This window comes from Panthera tigris, chromosome B1, assembly GCF_018350195.1.
Source record: "Panthera tigris isolate Pti1 chromosome B1, P.tigris_Pti1_mat1.1, whole genome shotgun sequence".
Taxonomy (NCBI): domain Eukaryota; kingdom Metazoa; phylum Chordata; class Mammalia; order Carnivora; family Felidae; genus Panthera; species Panthera tigris.
Genome location: NC_056663.1, coordinates 163,233,592 through 163,251,917, shown reverse-complemented (window position 1 = coordinate 163,251,917; position 18,326 = coordinate 163,233,592). Strand labels below are relative to the sequence as shown.

Below are 18,326 nucleotides of genomic sequence, written 5' to 3'. Positions count from 1 at the left end.
GCAAGGGCTCCTGAGGGGCACAGATGACTCTTGACTTCAGCTCAAGTCTTTTTTTTTTTTTTTTAATGGTTATTCACTTTTGAGAGAGAGAGTGTGAGCAGGGGAGGGGCAGACAGAAGGAGAGACAGAGGATCCGAAGCAGGCTCTGCACACTGACAGCAGCAAGCCTGACATGGGGCTCGAACTCACGCACCATGAGATCATGACCTGAGCCAAAGTCAGACGCTCAACTGACTGAGCCACCCAGGAGCCCCATATCAGCTCAAGTCTTGATCTCAGAGTTGGGGAACCTACTTAAAAAAATTTTTTTTAATTTAAAAATAAAAAATGAGAGTTTTGCAAAGAAAGGTGGATTAAATATAATAAAGCAAAATACAAGCAAGCAACAAGAAAATGCCAGAACTGACAACTGTGTGTTAACAATACCAGTACTTTATCAAAACTGTAAGGTAAAAGTGATTATCTTGTAAACTGTAAAACTATACAGCTTTCAGAAGAAAACAAAGGAAAAACATCTTTGAGACCTACCACTGGACAGAGTCCACAGATGTGACACCAAAAGCACAATTCATAAAAGAAAAAAAAATGATTGAATGCACTACATGAAATTTCTAACTTCTTCACTGTAAGAGACCCTGTTAAGAGGATGAAAAAAAAAAACAATTTTTGCCACTCACGTATCTGACAAAGAGCTTATTCTCAAAGCTCAATAATAAAAAACAATCCAAATTGTTCATTAGGGAAACAATTTGCCCACTGGGAAAGACAATTAAAACCACAATGAGGGGGCACCTGGGTGGCTCAGTTGGTTAAGCACCCAATTCTTGATTTCGGCTCAGGTCATAATCTCTCGGTTTGTGGGTTCAAGCTCCATGTCAGGCTCCACACTGATGAGGCAGAGTCTGCTTGGGATTATCTCTCCCTCTCTCTCTCTCTGTCTCTCCCCCCCCCTCCAAAAAATATGAATAAAAACTTTAAAAAAATTGTTTTAACCACAATGAGATATCACAACTTTTTAGAATGAGTAACATTTTAAAAATAGAGAAAATACCAAATTCTGACAAGTGTGTGGAGAAACCAGATCTTTCATACGTTGCTGGTGGGAATAGCCACTCTGGAAAATAATCTTATAAAATTCACCATACACTTACAATATGAACCAGCAATTGCACTCTCGGGCATTTATCTCAGAGAAATGAAAGCCTATGTTCACACAAAAACCTATACATGAATGTTTAGAGCAGCTTTATTCGTAATAGCCAAAAACTAGAAAACAAATCATATGTTCTTCAACAGGTGAACAAACTGGGACTATGGCACATCCATACAATGAATACTAAGTACTCAGTAATAAAAAGAAATGAACTACTGATACGTTGGACAACTTGGATGGTTCTCTAAGGCATTGTGCTGAGTGCAAAAGTCAACCTCACAAAGATACATACAGTATGATTCCATTTATGTAACATTCTCAAATGACACAGTTATAGAGAGACAGAACAAATTAGCTGTTGCCAGTAACCAGGGAAGTTGGGGGGGGGGGGGGGACTTTGAGATGCATGAGGGAGTTTCTTGCCAGTAATGGACCAGTACTGAATCTTGATTTTAGTGGTCATTAAATGAATCTAGACATGAAACGTTATCTATTGCACAAAACTATACACACACACGTACACCTGAATGAGTGCATTAAAAAAACACGAAAACTGGGGCGCCTGGGTGGCTCAGTTGGTTAAGCATCCGACTTTGGCTCAGAGCATGATCTCGCTGTTTGTGGGTTCGAGCCCCACGTTGGGCTCTGGGCTGACAGCTCAGAGCCTGGAGCCTGTTTCAGATCTGTGTATCCTTCTCTCTCTCTGCCCCTCCCCTGCTCGCACTCTGTCTCCCTCTCTCAAAAATAAATAAACATTAAAAAAATTTTTTTTAATAAAAAAATTTAAAAAACCATGAAAACTGAATATGGCTACTTAACAGTACCGTACCAATGTCAGTTTCCTGATTTAATGTTAGTAACGTCACCTTACGTAAGATATTATAACCAGGAGAGCTGAATGAAGGTTACACAGGACTCCCTGCCTATCTTCACTACTTCCCATGAGTCTATAATTATTTCAAAATAAAGGGTTTTTTTTAAGTGACGGTCTTCAATCATACTGATTTTTAAGATTACTAATATTTTAAATGTATCGAAAACATAAAAATAATACATTTTAAATTGTTCTACAATGTTTTTCAACGTTATCTCATTCTTGTTAGGGTCTTACAATGTACAATATATGTGGTATGTAGTTTACAGCAAACGGACATACTGAGAATGCAGACACAATTATTTATACTGCTGGGGTGTGACAGGAAAACTGGCAGATCTCTACTAATAGAGGCTACAAAAGTCTAAGATTCTATCTGTCCCTTGAAGATTTTACTTAGGGAAGCACATACAAGAACAGGAAAAACAATGGACTGAGAATTGAAAAGAACTCTCTTCTATCTAAACTTGCAGTTTAAACAAGTCACAATCTCACTGTCATCTACAAAATGTAAGGGTTGTATCAGATCATTCCCAAAGACATTCCAGTTCTGAAAACACTAACTCCACGAATTCTACAACAGGAAAAAATGAAGCAACCATAAAGAAATATATGACTAAAACTCTAACCAATATTTGCTGAAAGTATACTAAAGTTTCAATATTGCCAGGAATATTAAATACAAGACATAGTCTAAGTTATCATTAACACAAACATCAAAAAGGGCACCTCCAAAGACAATTTTACCTAAAAGAAAATAGATTACCAAAAGATCCAGGTGACATGTAAATATCCAGGTAACAGGCAAAGGTGGCTATTTTGCATGCAGCCTCATGGTTCTTGAAGGCCTCTAATTTCTGCTCTTGGAATTACATTAGGTTCTGAATTGCAACAAACGATATACCATGCATTCAAGCATCCTGATGTACAAGCTTGGGGATCATGATGCGGAGCAAGTAGAATATCAAGACATCTAAGAAAGAATTCTTTTCCTCTTTTCCATCCACTTAACTAATTACTCACCATCCACTTGACTTAGTAAGACAGAATTTTAAGAGGTCTATTATTCAGGGGAAGCTAAACCTCCACAAGGTAATAATCCCATCCTGTTACACAACCCGCTATCCAGAAACATCATCTACCTGAAACAGAGTCCAAAACCAGGGAAGAAGTGAGAGTCATCTAAGCAGTAAAAGCCAACAGAACAAGGTCCTAGCACTAAAGGACCGGCTCCTCTGGCTCCTTATTCAGAACCTTCTATCATTTTTATCCACCATTCAACGAGTGTAGTTGCAGATTCTACTCTTACAGCACACTAAAAATATCAAATTAGAAAGGCAAGGAAAGTACGAGAAGCAGGTATAATGAGAGTAAAGAGATACAGCTAACAGTAAAGCAATAAGCAAATCAATCCCCAACCAGACATGATTTAGAAAGGAACAGTTTCACCAACAAATGAATGAAATACAGTGGTCTGCATGCTGCTGCCTGAGGAAACTAATGGCTGGAGGTTCTTCTGCAAATAAATCATTATGTGCTCATGGGCGCCCAAGACACGTGAAACACGGAACCACTAAAGTGGTGTTTTTTGGGGGCGCCTGGGTGGCTCAGTTGGTTGGGTGTCCGACTTCGGCTCAGGTCATGATCTCACAGTTTGTGAGTTTGAGCCCCGCGTCGGGCTCTGCGCAGACAGCTCGGAGCCTGGAGCCCGCTTCAGATTCTGTGTCTCCCTCTCTCTCTGTCCCTCCCCTGCTCGTGCTCTGTTTCTCTCTGTCTCAAAAATAAATAAAAACATTAAAAAAAATAAAAATAAAGTGGTGTTTTTTTAACCAGTATTATAGACAGCATAATCCATCTTAAATTTTTAAATGAAGAAACAAAACTGAAAATTGTATTTAAATTATCCATATTCTAGCATTCTTTAATATTGGAACTAAATTACATCACATCTGAATTTTACCATGAAATAGAGATATAACAAAACTCAAAACAGAACAAAACAAGGAATCCTGAGTTGAAATATGTTAAAATTCATTCAGGCAACAGATCATACGTGTGAATACTTTATGACCTAAAAAGTGAGGCTGCATTACAGTGAGTGAACAAACTAATATCCCTTTCTCATCAACTCCGACACCCTTTAATAAATAAAACGATCAAAACACAACACTTCAACCTCTCTCAAGTATGGATGCTCTGAAATAGAGGTGTATCTTACAATTGCTGTCACCCAACAACAGGATGTAGTTGGTGAAAATTTTATCTCCTAGAAACATCAAGAAAGCAGCAGCATCAAAGTGTCTTAGGTCTGATCAAAAATGGCCACTCAAAATAATCTTTAAAAGATAGGGGCTCATGGGTGGCTCAGCCGGTTAAGGTCCGACTTTAGCTCAGATCACGATCTCAGTTTGTGAGTTCAAGCCCTGCGTGGGACTCTATGCTGACAGCTCAGAACCTGGAGTCTGCTTCGGATTCTTCGTCTCCCTCTCTCTCTCTGCCCCTCCCCTGCTCTCTCGCTCGCGTGCTCTCCCTCTGTCTCTCAAACATAAACATTAAAAAAAATGTTTTTAATAAAAAAAATTCTAGAGCTCATAGATTTATTTATTTTAACAGTCTCCATGGCCCCCAGCACCCTGCGGAAGACCAGATTTGTTTGCTAGCATACTTTGGCAGAAGCTATGCAGAAAAATAAACAAGAGTGAATAATAAATTCACCTGGGTGTGCCCTTTGTTTACACTAGTTTTAATCCTCAGGTACCACTCTGCCTATTTAAGGATCCTACACAGAGAAGCTCACAATTTTGGTAGAAATAGACTTAATTTTATCTTCAGTGCTAGGCAAGTACACAGAGTAGGTGCAAGTCTCAATAAAAATCTGCTGAATGAATGGCAATTTCTCAGTTGATTAGGCCAACTGACTGCTTACAGCTGGGTTTTCTATTAAGGAACCTTTGGAAAACCATTTTCCCCGTAGGCTAGCTTAAAGAATCACCTAAGACAACAGAATCTTATCACCCAATTCATCAGCCCAAATTGTAGCTCCTTTTTTTTTTTTTTAAGTTATTTATTTATTGTGGGGGGAGGGCAGAGAGACAGAGAGGGAGAGAATCCCAAGCAGGCTCTGCTCTGTCAGCACAGAGCCGGATGTGGGACCCGAACCCACAAACCATGAGATCACGACCTGATCCGAAATAAAGAGTCAGACCCTTAACCCACTGAGCCACCCAGGTGCCCCTGTAGCTCCCTTTTTATAAGGAGCAACATAAGGTTTGAATACAACCTGTGTATGTGATTTGATAATGAAGAAATGTCTTCCCACATTCCTCCTTGGGCTACTATGAGGAGTGCCTGTTGGCAATCTCAAAGCAATTTTTAATGCTCTCTAGAGATTAAAAGAATCAAGAAATGAGAAGAGATTAAGTTTAGAAGTATGTACTCCAAACATATTTTATTTTATTTAACGTATTTATTCATTTTTTGAGAGACAGAAACAGAACATGAGCGGGGGAGGGGCAGAGAGCAAGGGAGACACAGAATCTGAAGCAAGCTCCAGGCTCCGAGCTGTCAGCACAGAGCCCGACACGGGGCTCGAACCCACCAACCTCGAGATAATGGCCTGGGCCAAAGTTGTCATGACCTGAGCCAAAGTTGGCCGCTTAAACAACTGAGCCACCCAGGCGCCCCTGTACTCCAAAAAGTATTTTTGGGTAAAGGCAGGTAAACTGTTCAGCAACACAGGTTTTGACCAGTTTTTGAAATGTTTTGAACACACACTAGTGGTAGCCCTGTATCTCAAGAAAAAGTAGAAAAAACATAACTGAGCCCAGAGAACTGGGTAATAAGTAAGTGTGTAAGAACTGATTATCTTTCTCCATTCCCAATAAACACAACTTACTAATTAAAACTTTCAAATATGATGGTTTAAGGCAAGTCCTACCAGAAGGTAATAAAAGAAGGGGGAAGAACTCGAAGAATAAACACCAAACCATTACCAGTAGTTATAATGTGATCATGGAAGTGTATGGGGGGCATTTTTAATTCCCAAACTCTACATTTCTTTTGTATCAATGTTTTACAATAGCATATGTATCACCGTATTGGTGATAAGGGGAATATGGTTCTACCTCTAAACACACATACACACTTTCTCCAAATAAAAACAATTTGAACTTCTTTAAAGCTTATGGTTTTTTCAGAATACTGGTGGGATAACAAAAAAATGCTCCAGTATTTTAAGCAACCACTAAAAAGAAAAAAGAAAAAAGAAAAAAGAAAAAAGAAAAAAGAGGGAGGACCTCCAACGTTTGTTAATGGTTTTTTACCAAAGTCTACAATCTAATGAAGAAAATACAAACATAACCACACCTAAGTCAGAGCATGGCTTGTGCTGTAAAAGGTTTTATAAGAGCAAGAGGAAAGAGCAATCGCTTACGATTAGGAGAAAAGAAGAAGAGCGTGCAGACAAGGTGACATTTGAGCTGGGTTAGATGGATGATCCCTCTAGCGAGGTAACAACAGTTGAAATTCAGAGCACATGCTCTGCCCCAAAAAAATATTTTACAGATAAAAATAGTTCAAGTAGAGAACATACACCCAGCCAACCCCCAAACATATTTTATCTTTTAAAATTTCTTTAAAACTATAAAACCTGCTGTATAAAGCAATGAAAATTTTCCCATCTCACCTAGATTTCTCCTATACCACTATTCCTTTACCATTTGGGCACGAGTCCTATGTCGCGGTCACTTTGCACCTGTTACTGTGCTGAGATATACACTGTCGTTTTCCTATGGATAATAATTTTGCATCTTCCCATTAACCTGTATACCTTTGAGAGCAATGACTGTCATCCATTTCTACTTTATCTTTCCATAATATTCCTTAAATAAATGGATACTCAACAGATATCACTGACAAGTTAAACCTAGTTCTAATAATTGTGACAATTAGCTATCACTATCACAAAAGACGTCCGTGGAACAGGTATTGTAAACAATTAAATCACATTTTTTGTACAAAGAACTAAAAGCATCCTAGATGCTTCCCCTAGACACTGAACTAATTGCTGTGCTTTGGTATAACTTGTTCACAAAGGTGCTTATTAAAAAAAAAAAAAATTAAGTCTCTGAAGCAGCCTTTACAGAACATTATCTCTTTGTCACAAAGTCCTAAGACAACACATTTATTGTGACACAGTGAATTTGCACAGAAATGAAGGACAGTCCTAGTTCCCAAGGATCTCAAGGGACAGTTCACAAACTCAAGAAATATCTTGGCACTGTGTATATGGAAGACAATGTGTCTAAAACAATATGAAAAGCACACAGGAAAAATGTTTTCCAAGAAGCATAGCCTAGGTATTTCAAAGATAATTCTTTCTGAAAGTTCAGATTCTCTCCTCTATTGTTTAAGCTGGAAGTAAACTAAGAAATTTGGAAACTTGTTTTAATCTTCTACTTACTACATTATGAGATGGAAAGGAAGATTATGGCTGCAAGCTTGACATCATTATCACAGAAGAGGATCAAAGGGGAAGGAGGAGAGGAATATAGGTGTAACAATGCTAGATACTATCAAGATTACTACAAAAGAACATGTTTTTTTGTGTGTCTGCACTTCCTAAATTCTGTGGGAAGAATAAAGTACTTCTCAAACATTATTATCTGAAATTGGCTTTCAGTTTCCCGAGTATAATTTCTCCTTTCTTGTTATTGCCAAGACTGTGAAATAATGCTCCACACCAGTCAGAAAGTTACTAGACAGTGAGTTCATCAAGGAACACTTTGGGAAATTGTCAGTACTGCATTAAAAAAAAAAAAAAAAAAAAAAAAAAATCACTGGGCCAGGCGTTCCAACAAAATTCACTCTTCCAGAGAAGCAATTTTTACAAAATAACTCAGAATGGAAGAAAAGACGGGATGGAATGCTATTTTTGATAGAGTAACAAAAAAAAAAAAAAAAGACTACAGAATAACACACCCACTGCTACTTTGTTTATAGGCTTGTAACTTGCACATGCAAGTTCTCTACAAAAGTATTGCTCAAGAAGAAACTGTCAAAAATGAATGCTTATGAAAACATTTCTTTTCTAAATAAGGTCTCTAACAAGGGATGTGCTGTTTCTAAATGATTTCTTTAGCAAGTATTGACAAGTATAGCACAGCAATAATGCTCAGGATGGAAAAAAAATCTTATACTTGTTTTATCAATAGTAAAAGTTGCTCTTACTAATTATACGGCATAGGAGTTCTGTAGAAGAAATTAACTGTATGGTTGATACCTGCTAGTCAGAACACTACAAAACCAACTTCATTTCTTTACAAAAAGTTTTTTTTTTTTCCTAATCTTATAGACCCTAGCAACCTAATGGTTGGTTTTGTTATGTGGGTTGTTCTTCCCCCCTTCCAGAAGAACCTCCGCCAGTAAATCGAGGTAACTTTCCTCAGTTCAAAGGTTAAGGCAAATTCAGTTCTACGTAGACCTGTTACCCCTCATCAACATAGCTCCCTTTTTTTCCCCTATTATCTTGGCCTGAGAGAAGTTAATGCTCCCGTATAACTGCCAGTCCAAGAGAGAAGTGATTTTCGGTGCCGGGGAACGAAACTGGGATAGGAGGAAAAAACGACGGCAATCAAGAACCATCTCGCCCTAGAAATCATCCTCTCCAGAAAGGAGAATAGAGTCGCTGACCAAAGAACCTGCTGCCCGGAAGGCACAACTTCCATCCCCCGCCAAAGAAAAGTTGCAAGGAAGAGCTCAGCGCCCAGGCAGCCCGCGCGGGTGCGGACACCGAGAGCAGCAGAGAAGCTCATCAGGCCCGGGCGGCGCGCGAGCCGGGGCTGCGGCGTCCGTGGGGCCGACTCCGGCTCCGGCAGGCTGCGGGTCTGGGGGGTGCGACCGCGAGCAGTGGGCGGAGAAACGAGAGCAGAGGAAAAGAGGGACAATGCTGGGCCGGGCGGGCGACTCCGCGCGCTCCAAGGGTCCGCAGCGCCTCTTCCCGCCCGGGGCCGCCAGCTGCCGCGCCAAGTTTGCTCCTCAGCCCTCCCTTCACGGCCGGGGCGGCGAAGCCGTGGCTGCCGGCCTCCCTACGCCTGGCCGCCGCCGCCTTCCTCCCCGCGGGGCGGCTCCCGCGAGTCGGCGAGCCGGCGGCGCGCGCGAGGAGAGCCGCGCGCGCGAAGGGGAGCCGGGCGCGCGAGGGAAACGGGGCGCGAGAGGGAAGGCGGGCGCGCGAGGGGCAGGGGGCGCGCGAGGGGAGGCGGGCGCGCCAGGGGCAGGGGGCGCGCGAGGAAGAGGCGCGCGCGACGGGAGCCGGGCGCGCGGGGGAGCCAGGCGCGCGGCGCTCCCCGAGGACCCGCTGCCGCTCCGGCGGGTTTTCGGTTGAGGCGGGGGCTGCGCCGCCGTTTACCGTCCGTTATGAGTCTTTGCCGGGGCGCCGCAGCCTGCCAGCCATCCTGGCCCGCCTCCCCCTCGGCTCTCATCAGGAAGGGCAGCCGGGCGAGGGCCGGCGACCTCGTCTCCTGCCAGGGCTACGGCCGCCGGGCGGTGGGCATCCCGGCGCCTGCCCCTGGGGCTGGAAGAGAAAGTGAAATGAAGCGTCTTTCCCCAGGCGACACCTACCCGTCCCCAGTCCAAGTGCAGCTGCCTCGCTCCTCGGGCGCCGCCGGTCCCCGCCCTCGGGCCCCGGGCTCCGTTCTCTTGACAATGGCGCGTCCCCTTTAAGGAATAATCCGATCGGAACCGATCTGTGGTTAAACCTCCGACTCTGATTTTAACCGGATTTCTCTCTCTCTCCCCCTGAGCCCGACGGACGCCCGGCGGTGCTGCGAGCTCTTCCCACCCCTTCCCCGCCCCGCCTACTCCCTCGCCTCCCTGATTGGCGAGAAACACTACAACAGGAACAGCAATCCTCGCACTCCACTGGCCAGCCCAGCCGCCGCTCAGAGTGGCTCCCGCCCCCACCCCGCCCCTTTTCCCGGGTTGGTCCTACGTCTAATCACTCTCTGTCTTCTACTCGATCGTTGCTTTGGAGAACTGGCAGTCAAGGCTCACCCTCCCGCCTCCGGAAAGCGAACTTTATTTTTATTGGTAAAAGGACATCTTCCTGTGCACCTGATTGGGCAAGGAAGGAGTTAGTCTGCACGCCCCTTGCCCATTCTCGCTCTCTCTTTACGGGTTTGAGAAATACAGCCGCAAAGTCCTCCCTACTTTGCCTTCTAAGCGCCTTTCCCTTTAAATGGTGGTAGGGGTCGTGGACAGACTCACAGCCTGTATTGGGGAAAGCGAGAAAGGGAGACGAGAAACATTCAAAATCTTTTCGAGTAATCTATCCTGAGCTGGGATCCTGCTGATCCTCAGAGTCCTGTGGTCTAGTGAATGGAGTGGTGAGAATGAGTTAGAATACCTGAACTTCTGGTACTAACTCCTCCGGAGCTTCACTCAAGTTTTCATTCACTGCCCACTCTACTTTCACCGTCGATTCTACTGGCATTTCGCTACCCCGAAGAGCTTTCGTAAAGATCTCTGCAAACCTGGAGGTGTCGTTATCTCACAATCGTTCATTTAAACAAACTAAATCACTTGCATTAAAAGTTCCGCTTCATTCACGTCCTCCGTGTTGTCTCGGCGTTTGCCACGGAAGCGAAGGTGCTCTTCTGAAAAGACTACACCATAGATGGTTCCTCTCCCGCCAGCTTCAAAAGTTGAAGGCGTCCGCGCCCCCCTTCCCCCCGCCCCCGCCCTTGCTGGAACTAACACAGGGAGAGCCCAGGTTGACCGAAGCGGGCACCAGAAGGCTATTCCTTGAGGGATAAGGAGTCTGGCACCGGAAGGTAGACCCTGCAGCAAGACCTCACCCAGGAGAGGAGAAATTCTACGACAGCCTAAGGGGTTATGATGTCCCCAGTTTCCCACCAGAGCTGTTAAGAACCGAACGAGTTGTAACTACTAAAACTGGGTACAGTTAGTGCTTTGGTACCCATCTAAGAATGTGAGGGGGAAACGGTTAAGGGTCCTGGCCTCTTTGCCAATGAACTTTGAGAGCCTTTGGACCTCAGGATATTTATTTAGTGCATTTGCAGTGGTAGCCCAGTGGTGCCTAGAAAATGGCAGCACTCAGCAGTACCCTGGAAAGGGAGTTTAGTGCCAGAAAGGGGGAAATAAACATTGGTGATCCAAAGGACTTTAATGTGACTTCAGCTCAAAAATCTTAATACCCATAAATATCGGAGAGTCAGAAAACGGAAAACGCCTTAGGTAATTTAGGTGTTTCTAGTAGGGGCAAGAGATATATGGCCTTCATGGATGCTTCTATAAATCTCTTCTTAAGTGCCTATAACTAAATCCCTGTTTCCAGCCTATTCCATTTTGGTTTTTGGTGGTTAGGGTTTTTTTGTTGTTTGTTTGTTTGTTTGTTTGTTTGTTTTACCGTAGTCAAGGTAAAGTAATACCAGTTTTCTCTTGATTTACTACTGTCAAGTTTTGAGATTGCTTCTGGGTTCTGATATTCTATTAGAATATAAGTAGACTAAGAATATTCTATACTCTAGTATCTAGTATGATCTTCTGGAAATAAAAACATCTAGTATATCAGATGTGTACACAGTAGTAGGTTTTGTTCAAGATCTAGGTGATATTTTCAAGTTCTTTGTAAAACATCTGTTTTATGATGTCCAGATTGTTCTATTACACTGGCATTTGAGCTCATAATTCCAGAAGCCCATCTGTAGTAACCTCTAAATTCGATTCCCTACACTTAACCAACCGTGCTGAGATCATCACCTGACAAACATAATTTATATTATTTTTTCTATTTTATATTATTATTGTTATTATTTCACACTTGCCCACAATAAGATTGTTTATCACTTTTTAGCTCATACATCGAAACTCCTACTCCTAATAGCACCATTAGTATTTCACATCAAGGAAAAATTTAGAAAATCTGCAAACCGAGAGTTTCCAATATGCAGGTCATTTGTTCAGTGTTACTAAACCAGTCCCTGAAGTAATTTACTATTTGTACTTTCCCCTTCAGACAGACTTTATCTCCTGGAGAAATTTACAATGTGCACTTTCCCCTTCAGAGGGACTTTATCCCATGCCTTTATTTCTCATCCTTAAGCTAGATCCCCATTCTTTAAAGAGAAAGATTCCCAGAGGTGCCTGGCTGGCTCACTCAGTCAGTAGAGCATGCAACTCTTTATCTTGGGGGTTGTGAGTTTGAGCCCCACACTGGGTGTAGAGATTACTTTTAAAAATAAAAAATAAAATATTCTACCAATGTGCCAATATGACTAAGGCTTTTTAACATCCTTGTATAGAGATCTTTTTAAAACTCTTTTAAAGGGTGAAATACATTATGATGATTTATTCTCCCTGCTTATACACAAAAGTAAACCACGTCAAAGAACTACTAGTGAAGTGCCAATAATTAGTTTTCCTTAGGAAAATTGTTATCATTTATATTGTAAATTCTTTTCAGTTCACTGTACACTTATATAATAGCTATTAGGTGTTAAGTAAAGAATAGAGGGAAAAATGAATATCTCTCCCGGCACTTGGGTGGCTCAGTCGGTTAAGCTTCCAACTTCGGCTCAGGTCATGATCTCGCAGTTCTTGAGTCAAGCCCCACAAGGGGCTCTGTGCTGACAGCTCAGAGCCTGGCTGCTTTGGATTCGGTGTCTCCCTCTCTCTCTGCCCCTCCCCTGCTTGCACTCTGTCTCTCTCTCCCTCAAAATAAATAAACATTTAAAAAAATGAATATATCTCCACTGTGCAGAGACACAATCTCCAAAATCTACCCAAAAGTGGCACAACTTTACCCTTCACTTAGCACTTTTGTGGATACCATCTATTAACCAGTGATTTTCTTCAGTAAAATGAAGAAAAATCCAATTCCTAGAAGCTGTCAACAAAAATCTCTTCCCCCAGCCCTTTATAAATATTAACAAGAATGAAGCAAATTAAGAGAAAATAAATTCATGGTAATTTGATTTTATAAAGAAACTTCAAGAAATATTTCGTGGGTCTCTATAGAGACCCTATAGAGGAGGCCCATGTCCTCCATCTTTCATAATTTCAACATGTTTCTTTGTAAAATGAGAACTGATATTCATTGAGAATTTCACTGAACAACCTTCAATCATCAGTGAAAGATTTAATCTTGTTCAGTATATTCTATCTATTGAGGCGGAAAGGAGATACTAATACATTTTTAGATTTCTAATTCTTTCCTGCTTAAAATCCTTCCAAGATTCTCTGGGCTCATACGGAATATAGTCCGAGCATCTCAGCAAAACAGACATCTCCCTTTATAATCCGACTCCAGGCTACCTCTCAGATTTCTTCTCCGGCCACTCCTTCCTTTGACACTTGAAATGACTCCTCTATCAATATCAATGATCCTGTTCTTTCAAGCCTCAATGCCTTTGGGCGCGTGGTTCCCTTTGTGTAGAATAGCCTTCCCTTCCACGCTCTCCTGGAGGAGTCTCAGATATCCACCAAAACCTAACAGAAGCATTGCCTTCTTGGTGAAGACTTTTCGGATTTTACCCCCTTTCCTGACATGATTATTTCTCCACCACATACGTACATCTCAATCCCAAGTGTCAAGTTGAAAACAGGACTTAAATGTTTCTGTCAGCTGGTTAAGCGACCGACTCTTGATTTCAGCTCAGGTCATGATCTCATGGTAGGTTGGAGGCCCAGGTCGGTTTTCACATTCACAGCTTGGAGCTTGCTTGGGATTCTCTTTCAACCTGTCTCCCACCCGCCCCCCACCCCAGACTTGAGGGCATAGGAGCATGTACAATCTCTCTCTCAAAATATGTAAATATATTTTTTAAATATTTCTTTTTTTGTCTCTTGCACTAATCTGATCTGTTCTCCAAGATCAAAGGCCATGCTTATACATCTTTTTATCAGCATCACTTGGGTTGATGCCTGGCCTAACTAAGGCTTTTAATAAATCTATGTCAAATTGAGTTGAAAGAGTAAGGCCAAAACAAAAAGGTTAACTTACAATGTGAAAATCTAATTAACCAGAATACTATTCTAGGAATATTTTTTATAATTTTTTTTTGTTTTATTTATTTATTTTGAGAGAGAGAGAAAGTACAAGCAGGAGAGGAGCAGAGAGAGAGGGAGATAGAATCTAAGGCATGCTCTGCACTGGCAACACGGAGCCTGACTTGGGGCTTGAACTCAGGAACTGCAAGATCATGACCTGAGCTGAAACCAAGAGTCAGACACTCAACCAGCTAAGCCACCCAGGAACCCCTAGGAATATTTTAATTACTTAATATTTTATTGTAAATCTGTCTTATCAGTCTAGATCACTGGTTCCCAGACATTATTTCATGGACTGGTAAAAATTGCAAGGAATTTTTGGTAACTAACATGGCCTTAACAAGTTTTGTATTCTGCAAAGTAAAGGCTTAAAAATAAATATAAATAAACCATCTATCTGTTCTTCCCATTATTTCATAAAATAAAAATATTTTAGGGGCGCCTGGGTGGCTCAGTCGGTTAAGTGTCCGACTTCCGCTCAGGTCATGATCTCTCGGTCCGTGGGTTTGAGCCCCGCGTCGGGCTCTGTGCTGACAGCTCAGAGCCTGGAGCCGGTTTCAGATTCTGTGACTCCCTCTTTCTCTGCCCCTCCCCTGTTCATGCTCTCTCTCTGTCTCAAAAATAAGTAAGTGTTAAAAAAAAATGAAAAAAATAAAATAAAATAAAAATATTTTAAAAACCAAAATTGGGAAGGTCATAAGGTCAAAATAAACGTTCTTTGAATAAATTAGACATTATAAAGAACTTGCACAAACCTCCAATTGAGACTAGCACACTCATTGCACTTTAAGTTACTCAGTCTGATGCCTCTTTTCATCTATTTTTAAAGAATGGTTTAGTAATTAAAATATTCTTAAGGTTTTTTTCCCCCATGATGTCCATAGGAGGAAAAACTATTTGATTTTCTGTTAATTTTCACTCTACCTGTGAGTAAATGTCATAGGGTCACACTGACTGACTTGCTAGCTTCCTGCCAGAATATTTTAGAGAAACTATTATTTTTTTTTAATTTTTTTTAACATTTTAAAATTTAATTAATTTTAACATTTATTTATTGTTGAGACAGAGAGAGAGCATGAACAGGGGAGGGTCAGAGAAAGAGGGAGACACAGAATCTGAAACAGGCTCCAGGCTCTGAGCTGTCAGCACAGAGCCCGACGCGGGGCTCGAACCCACAGACCGCGAGATCATGACCTGAGCCAATGTAGGGCGCTCAAACGACCGAGCCACCCAGGCGCCCCAAGAGAAATTATTATTTATGAAAGCCCTTGCAAAATGCTACTTGAATTCATTTCTTCATCTACCATGTCTTATAGAGTTCCCTTACTATTCTTTTGGGAACCTTACCACTTTTTAAAAATCATTGTTTAATCCTTAGAAAGTTCCCCCCTTGTTTGTCAATGAATCAAACAATAGAAATTTAAGTGTTTTTTTAAAAAAATGTTTACCCATATAGTTTCTGAGCTTACAAAAATTTAGGTTAAGTACCTGATAACCATCAATAATATCATAATGCCTATCCTGTCACAGTTAGATAATGATAATATGAGCCATATTAAAGCACATGGAGAAATGTTTGTGTTATATTAATGCAAATGTATTTATATATGTATATATACTCAAGTATACATAATTATATATAAAGGTGCTTTTTTAAATAGTGCAACCCAATCAGATACAAATTTTTTATGATGGGATAGTTCATAATGGCTAAGCATCGTATAGAAGAAATCTTCTAATGCTATGTATGATAAAGGTCTAGAAATATCACCTTCTAAAACTGGGTCAAGTAATTGATTTTTTTTTTTTCAGATAATTGCTTATTCAGTGGAATACATGGTTAATGTGTATGGACTCATCTTTTATTAATAAGATATTATATTTATTTTTTCTTCATATTCTGTACCTATTTTAGATAGTTTAGGAGCTTTATATTTTAATATTATTTTATTAATTGAGATGCCTTTATCAATAAGATCTTAACTTTGTCAACAATATTTTACTGGTAATGTGTTAGTATTTTACCATTTTTCTTTTTTTTTTCATCATTACAAAGGGACTTCCACTCTAAACAGACCCATTGTGTGAAAATGTGAACTTAAAGAAGAGATAAATCAAGGATTAAATACTGACTTTATAAGTGGATTACTCTGAAGGAATTTTGAGAATATTTTTCAACTTGGTATTTCCACTCACAAACAGCTTTTCAGAAGTGAAAAGCATGACATAAAGAAAAACACCTATATTCAGTACGATCCCCTTTGTCCATTTCTCAGTAAAAATGTCTGAATTCCACAGCCAAGAGACTATATAGTGGTTACTTTACAGATTATATAGTTTTAATGTTTATTTATTTTTGAAGGAGAGAGCGAGAGACAGAGTGTAAGCAGGGGAGGGGCAGAGAGAGAGGGAGACACAGAATCTGAAGCAGCCTGCAGGCTCTGAACTGTCAGCACAGAGCCCCACGCGGGGTTTGAACTCACAAACTGTGAGATTACGACCTGAACCAATGTCGGACACGTAACTGAGCCACCCAGGTGTCCCACAGATTAGATTTTTAAATTAAATAATTTAAAGGAATGAACACATCATCTGTCCCCGTTAAAATGGTTATCTAGTTAGTACTCTTGTGAAATCACTTTGAAATTGTCTTAAACCTGTAATGCATATTTTAAAGTGTTGCTCTGGTAAGTATGAATTTGTAACTGGTAAGGGAAATAGTCCCTTTTAAAAAAGACAGGAAACAGTTTTTAGTCCATTTCCAGTTTGTGAGTTGAAGGGAAGGTGATGGGAAAATGTAGACACTCTATTTAAATTCATTGCTACCACTTATCAACTCATTATCTCATTTGGGAAAGGAACTCATGAATTATCCAAAGAACTGGGAAATTTGATGACAGAGGACAGTTACATGATCATACTACCGGCAAAGGAGTATGCCAGATGACTGATCTCTTTTGGGGGCTTCTGTCTGTTGATCGAGAAACAGAAAAACAAAGGACAAAGGAAAGTCTCTTTAATTAATCCTACCAACTAAGCAAAATAAATAGATCATTTGTTTCAGCAACAGAAGCAAACTGTTAACAATTGAGAAAAGCCACCTGCAGGTGCTTTTGAACACAAGCTGCCCCAGAGTCCAAAATTACTATTGTTTAACACAAGGGTCAGCAAATTTTTTCTGTGAAGGGCCAGATAGTTAAATATTTTTGGTTTTGTGGGCCATCTGGTCTCTTTCACAACTACTCTGTCGCTGTAGCACAAAAGTGGCCATGGAGAATACGTGAATGAACATGCAGGGCCATGTTCCAATAAAAGTTTACTCATGGACACGGAAGTAGAATTTTATTTAATTTTCGTGCGTCAAGCTATATCATTCTTCTTTTGATTTTTTTCAATCATTTAAAATATAAAAACCATTCTTAGCTTGTAGGTCTCAGAGGTAGTGGGTCAGATTTGCCTATGGCTGTAGTACTGACTCCTGGTCTAACATAACTCTAACTCATCAAAAAAAAATTTTTTTTGTTTTTGTTTTTGGTTGAGTACCTAGTATGTGTCACGTACTATGTGTGAGAAGTAAAGATGATTCATTTTGAGAAATATCAAATAAAAGCTGTGCTGTCTAGTTAACAGTAGGTTTACAACCTATTGGAAATATATATGAAACCCCCCTCCCCCATAATGGAGTCCCAAACCCTTGGACACTTCACTTCCTGGTTCTTCTTCCCCTCTCCGATTTGCGGGCTTATTTTTGCGCCGACTTATTTTCATGGGCTTTGCAATGAGCATGCATCAAAGAACAAAGGAGGGACTGAAGGTCTCTGCCTTACCTAAAGAAATATACATTTATTCCAATCAGAGTACTTTTTGCCTTATATGGGCATAGGCTACTTCCGGGTAAGTCTGTAGTCTCTGTAGTCCTCAGCCAATGAGGAATCAGGTGAAGCAATTGCAGGCTAGGAGATAAATTGTCTGCTGTAACTGCCCGAGTGTGCCTGTCCATCAGACACCTGCTCTTGCCTCCATTCACTGTGCTCCGAATCTCTGCGTCCCTCCCTTGATTGGGTCAGTGGGCTTATTTCTCACACTATGCTAGGTCTGAGGACTCTAGGGGCTGACAAGATGGATGTGGTCTCTGTCCTCATAGAGCTTATGGTATAATAATCGCACAAATATATATAATTAGAAACTGTAATCAATGGCTATGAGGGAAGAGTACGGAATGGTCTAAATCGT

At 40.9% G+C, this 18,326-nt stretch overlaps 1 protein-coding gene across 1 annotated transcript in view; it reads right to left on the bottom strand.

The window, feature by feature from the left end:
* Positions 1 to 9,721, bottom strand: part of FRYL (FRY like transcription coactivator) — a 265,419-nt gene extending 255,698 nt beyond the window's left edge. Inside the window, exon 1 of the mRNA XM_042984565.1 lies at positions 9,645 to 9,721. The gene's annotated coding sequence lies outside the window, so the exon portion shown is untranslated. The remainder of the gene's footprint in view (positions 1 to 9,644) is intronic.
* Positions 9,722 to 18,326: the final 8,605 nt, after the last annotated feature.